Genomic DNA, 6,357 nt, shown 5'->3' on the forward strand with positions numbered 1-6,357 from the left:
GCTTTTAGTAAATACTTCCTTTCTGAATCCCACTCCTTCGTTTCTTTCTTTTTTTAATTAATTAATTATCCTTAATGAATTGCTATAATTGTATATTCAAAGGTGTTTATTAAAATCCATACTGTGCATATTTGTGAGATAACACAGATAAGGCTGATTATATTGTGTTCTTTTTGCTTTCTTGTTTTTTAGGGGTTTTTTTATGCACAGCGATAAAGGGGAAAAAGTAAAAGGGGTAGATACAAATGTAGTGTATTCTTCATCCCTAATAATACAAATATTTATTCAAACTGGGATGGCAAAAATGAATGTGCAAATTATTAAAATAAACAAAAACAATGGATAGCTGAAACAATGGATAGGTGGAAAACAATCCATTGCATTCACTGTTGAAACGGTAACATGTTCAGTACTGTACCTTGCTTTGTCACAAGATGGCGCACTTTCCTATCGTGTGGGCAGCGGGGTGAAATCAGCCCTCAGGCTCAGGTCAGCTTCGATGACTCCAATTATACAACATTGAACAGGTGCAGGGCATGAGCTAACGAATTAATTTTCAGGCTGCTATTGGTGCAGGGCTGGAAGGCTCTCCTTAAAAGGCCACCTTTAACTGTCCTAGAAATTCTTAGATGTAAACCTTTTAATAACACCCTTTATAAAAGTACAGCAATTTCCTGTGAGATTATCTCATCTGTCACACCCCTGTGGTGGTGTTTTGTTTCCATCTGTTGACTGTCCCATTTGTTGAACCTATTCTCCATATTCAGACCGCAGCCATCTTGCCAGCAAGGTGTTACCTAGGTGACACTTCCCATAGACAGCCCATTCATCCAAACAGAAAAGTCCTCTCTAATTATATTAAACAATGTCAAAATCACAAACATTGCACCGTCTCTCCACAAGGAGGGGAAGTGCACCAAAGCATTACGGTCTTTATAGGAATTCTGCAATCAGTCAAACCCTAGTCAAACACACAGACTTCATTATTTCTCTCATTCTCTAGCCATAGGGTGCATATTTCAAATTGTGCTACTTTTATCTACTACAAATACTATTACTAGTAAGACGCCCGAGGGCGCGCATGCATCCGCCTGGGTGACAGCAGACTGCTGGGCGAGCGCTGGTGCTTTTGAATGGGGGGTCAGATCAACATATCTGAATGGGTGACAGCAGACTGCTGGGCGAGCACTGGCGCTTTGGCACATGGGGGGTAAGATCTTCATTTCCGGGCATGTTAAGAACTCTAGTTTTCGCCGACTGCCGGGCGCGGTTGCACTGATAACTTTGGGGCAGGCCCGTCTAGAGTTTAAATGGACAGGTATCAGTCAAAAGGGAGACATCGAAGAGGAAGGACTGGGTGCTCCATCCCTGATGATGTCACAGGATGTCGCATGCTCTCTCACCTGGGGTGTGACACACTGACGGGAAATGCACGATTCCTTCAGTCGCAATTAACATCGAGTTACTGCAGTTTCTTCCAGCAGTGAAATGTTGGTGAGTGTGAGTGAGGCAGTTTTGCCCTAGACGCACAGACAGATGTCACCTCCAGCAAGGACAGAGGAGGAAGGAAGGACTTGGACAGTCGGCTTGGAGCAACCAGGAACCAAATGGACCCTATTGGATAAGGGAAGTAAAAACCCTCATTCACAAGACACTTTAATCTGCTCGGCCAACTCCGAGTTTAAAATAAGGGATACAATTTGGCCGGCCAAAAGAAATGTGGGTAAAATGTGGGTCAACCACGGGTTTGGGGTCGGACTAATGAGTGCCGAAACACACTGAAATGCATAGAAAACTGCATTTGGGCACAGTTATTATTAATTACCTGCATGGATTAAAGCAAATAAAATCTCACAACTGACTCACGACAATTAGGCCTATGTCAAATGATGATGTTTTCATATTATTGATCTATTATTGATCTGTTCTGCATACTGACAACCAGGTAAAGAAATCAGATTGAGGCTTTAACATTTGCTTTTATGAAATATCCCAGACTGCAAATATTGATAGTTTGACCGTTTCCAATACTATTAAAAATCGGGGGGCTTATTTTATAGTGTTGGCTTTTCTACAAGCTTACAACGCGTCACATCACATAAGAATGTAGATCTACTATTTTGAAAAATGTGGAATCATTTTGAAAATGTTTATACAAACCAAAAGTTTGAGAAACAGAATAACAGACAATAAATTGTGTTTTATTGAAATCAGTTCATATACTATTGCAACATATACTGTAGTTTTTTGTCATTTATTCAGTTGATTTGTCATCTTGATTTCTAATTGGCTAATGGCGTGTGTTGCACGAAGGCAGCCTTATCTTACCATCAATACACGTCTGACTGAGTTCACGTCTGTCACTGACCTGGGTTCGCCTTAAACACACAAATTCAATTACTGTATTGTGTTTCGGAAACTCGCTTATCTCGGACCTGAATTTAATATGGTGGCGTGTCAAATCTTCAGAAGTCACAGTGCAGGGTTCTGTAATGGACAAAGGAAAATAAATATGACATGAATGCATGTGCTGCTTATAAATGATAATGTGTCACAGGGGTAGGGAAAGTCACCCGGTTGTCGGGAGGGACGTTTCGACTTTCGAGCATTTAATAACATATTTCAACAGAGGGAGAGAAAGAATAGCTTACTTAAGCATCTTATCTGGGGTGCTCCAACCCATTGACCATTCTTGCAGGTTCTTGAAGTCATTGAAGGAGGATCAATGACAAAGTACAGAGGGCAGGTATATTGAACCGTCTCACCGTTGTCATACTTGGATTTCAACACTGATATTACTCCATCAACAGGAATTTGTGGTTGTGCACAGCTCCCAGAATCCACTGTATGAGGACGACAAGTATATGGCGCAGGGTATTGAGGCCAAAAAATACATCTAGCATGAGAACAATAGACTGCCTTTCCTGTAATTGTCATTATCTGTGTCATGGTCTGCTCCTCTTCAACATTATTATTATTATTATATGTATATTTTTAAGAGAAAGAAAGGCTTACATTCTATGCATCTTTTCTCTTCACGAGGAATCCATTGACCATTATCGCAGGTCCTGTAAATTCCTCCTTCAGGATAGTAGGACTGGGGGCAGGTATATTCAACCCTCTCACCGTTGTTATACTGGGATTTTGACGGTGACATTTCTCCACCAACAATACTTTGTGGTCGTGCACAGCTCCCAGAATCCACTGTATGAGGACGACAAGTATACATGGAAGCAGAAGCAAAAATACATCTAGCATGAGAATAATAGACTGCCTCTCCTGTAATTATCATGGTCTGCTCCTCTTCAGCATTTTTTATTAAAGGACCAAGCAGTCCTTTATTGTTTTTGTATTTTTTTTCTTCCGCCAAAAATAGCAGTTCTGGCTGAACCGTGCAGTCGGAAATTTGGAGATATGGTAGAGGGCCATGCCAAACAGTGAGGATGCGAAGCCCACAACCATTGGCCAAAGGGTGGCGCTATATTGTAAATGCAAACTTTGACCACGCATAGCTCATGAACCGTTTGACCGTCAGCAATGAAACCTCGACACACATTATGCGTCTCTTCATGCCGAACAAGATCACCCGCCATTTTGAATTATATGAAAATCAATTAAAATGCATCTCCCAGGATCTTTGATCAAAATGCACGAAAACTTCTACACGTGAACTTTAGACCTATACGGACATGGGAAAGTATAGTACGTTTTTTTGTGAAAAAATGAAGGTTTTATGAGCCAATGAAAATTGCCGTTTTGTGAAATTTGTCTTTACTTTGTTCTGTTGTAGTGCCTGTGGCTTTGCTGACCTCTGCTGGTCTAAAGTGCCTCACCTGTCAATCACCTGAGAGTTCTGACTGCCACACCCTGTGTCAGCTGTTCTTGATTAGTTGCAGGCTATATAAGAGGACCTGTGGCCAGCAGCTCATTGTCTCCCAAACACCCAAACTGAACAGTTGTGTTCCCTTTTTGTTGCTGCTATTAGTTAAGTTTCAGATGGGCTGGTCGTAAGTATTCTTTTGGGTGTCCATCAGTCCCTGTTTTGCAATGCAGGATTTTAAATAAATGTGGAATATCTTTGTAAACTTTTGATCTGACTTTGTGTCCTTTTATGTTAGCCCTTGGTTGAGCCAAGTTTAAAGGGCCGTAACAATGCTAGAAACTGATTTGTTTAGTGGGAAACATGTATAAAGAACTTGATCCTGATCAAATCAGGTTCTTTACTCATGAATTGATAGATTATTTGATGTTGTACAACAGTGATTTTGAAACAAAGACTGATTTGGACACCTGGCCTTTCAGTTCAGGTTTTTGTGTCCTGAAAGGATTCCCTTGCATGGATGGTTCTGGTACCGGATGGTACCCAGACCTGGCGAGCCGACCCGGAACTCTGAACCCCCCTTCACCCACAAATGTGGTAATCTGGTTCTCCAAATTGGAGAAAGAGACTGCTTTCCCTGAACTGAATAGGAACTGAACGGGGACTTTTCAAGTCAACAACTTAAAGTGGGCCCCATTTGTTTGTTTTTCATGAATGTTCAAAGCTGTTTATTTTCTCTGAAGTTTAATAATTTTTCAGTTAACCTTTAATCCCTGTTTCAGACTCATTGAGCTCCTCATCCGAATCTGGTATATTTTCTGGTTTATACGCAGTCAATTCATAAATCTTTATACCCACCTTATCATTAGTTATCCTTGCGCAACTTGCTACAAAAACACTGAATTATTTTGCTTGTTAGCTCGGTAGGTAGAGCTCTTGCCTTTGCAACACAAGGTCATGCGTTCAAATCTGGGCACCGCCAACTCTGTGTATGAGTCTTCAAGGACCCTTACCTGCCCCCCCCACTATAAAAAAACCACCCTGTCACAATTCCATGGTCTTTTTCTCAAGTTTAGTCTTCCATGTTTCTTGTGCATATTATTCTTATTGCTATTCTTATATGCTTCCTGCTTGGTCCTGCCTTATCGCTGCTTGTAGCGATTTGTTTCTAGTTTTATTTATTTTTTTTAAGATCAAGGAAAGCTTACATTGTACGCATCTTTTCTCTTCACGAGGAATCCATTGACCATTCTCGCAGGTGCTGTAAACTCCTCCTTCAGGATAGTAGGACTGGGAGCAGGTATATTCAATCCTCTCACCGTTGTTATACTGGGATTGCGACGGTGATATTTCTCCATCAACAGGAATTTGTGGTTGTGCACAGCTCCCAGAAGCCACTGTAGGAGGACGACAACTAAGTATACATGCATGGCCGCAGGGTACTGAGGCCAAAAATACATCTAGCATGAGAACAATAGACTGCCTTTCCTGTAATTGTCATGATCTGTGTCATGGTCTGCTCCTCTTAGACATTATTATTATTATATATTTTTTTTTAAGAGAAAGAAAAGCTTACATTGTACGCATCTTTTCTCTCCAGGAGGAATCCATTGACCATTCTCGCAGGTCCTGTAAACTCCTCCTTCAGGGCGGTAGGACTGAGGGCAGCTATATTGAACCGTCTCACCGTTGTTATACTGGGATTTTGACGGTGATATTTCTCCATCAACAGGAATTTGTGGTGGTGCACAGCTCCCAGAAGCCACTGTAGGAGGATGACAAGTATATGGCGCAGGGTATTGAGGCCAAAAATACATCTAGCATGAGAGCGATAGACTCCTCATGCATTGAAGGAAGCATGAGGTCAGTCCATTGGTCTCCCCAGGTGGGCAGGGGGAGTGTAGCGCCCAGGATTACATTAGACAATTGACACTGGGTGAAATATGGGTTTTTAAAAGACTTTAGCTGTCCCTTGAACCACCCGTGGACTTTACCAGGGACAAGACCTTGACATTTTATTTTTTTGCTCTACCTCACACACCACTCGCGGGTTATACCAATGTCAGTCTTCTATGTGGCTGACACGCACTGACTCTTTGCACCTAAATCCATGTCCTAGCACCTTGACTAATGTACATGTGTACACTGTGCACAGTACACAAAGCAAAGTAAGCAAAGTTCTTTGTTTACCCAGGGTGAATGGACTAAGCTCGAGATGCTTGTTTACAGCCAGACCCTGCTCATAGAATATGCCTAGCTCAAGGGTAATTTTAACGTGCCGGTCCGGGGATTCGAACTGGCGACCTTCCGATAACAAGACCGCTCCGCAAACCGTTCGGCCACCGCTGCCCCCACACAGGGGCTGCTATGCTCACGCACCTTTATTGAGGGGCGACAGCCCCTCCTATACACATGGGTTTAATGTTTGTCTTGTCTATACAAACATTAAAAACGCCATTGACAATGGACAGAGTTTAATGTTTGTTTTGTCTGTCACTGAGCAAATCGGCACATGCATGTTGGCCGAGGAGAACCTC

The 6,357-nt window shown here is 42.0% G+C and overlaps 1 long non-coding RNA gene across 2 annotated transcripts; it reads right to left on the reverse strand.

Moving 5' to 3' along the window:
- Positions 1–2,094: 2,094 nt before the first annotated feature.
- Positions 2,095–5,592, reverse strand: LOC306912985. Of its 2 annotated transcripts, XR_013788462.1 has the most exons (5): positions 5,397–5,592; positions 5,029–5,217; positions 3,016–3,204; positions 2,652–2,843; positions 2,095–2,487 (listed from the first exon to the last, which is right to left on the reverse strand). It is a non-coding gene; the product is annotated as an uncharacterized lncRNA (long non-coding RNA). The 2 variants fall into 2 exon arrangements; XR_013788461.1 differs by lacking the exon at positions 5,029–5,217.
- Between the last annotated feature and the right edge of the window lie 765 nt (positions 5,593–6,357).

Source organism: Electrona antarctica (assembly GCF_951216825.1).
Source record: "Electrona antarctica genome assembly, chromosome: 20".
Lineage (NCBI taxonomy): Eukaryota > Metazoa > Chordata > Actinopteri > Myctophiformes > Myctophidae > Electrona > Electrona antarctica.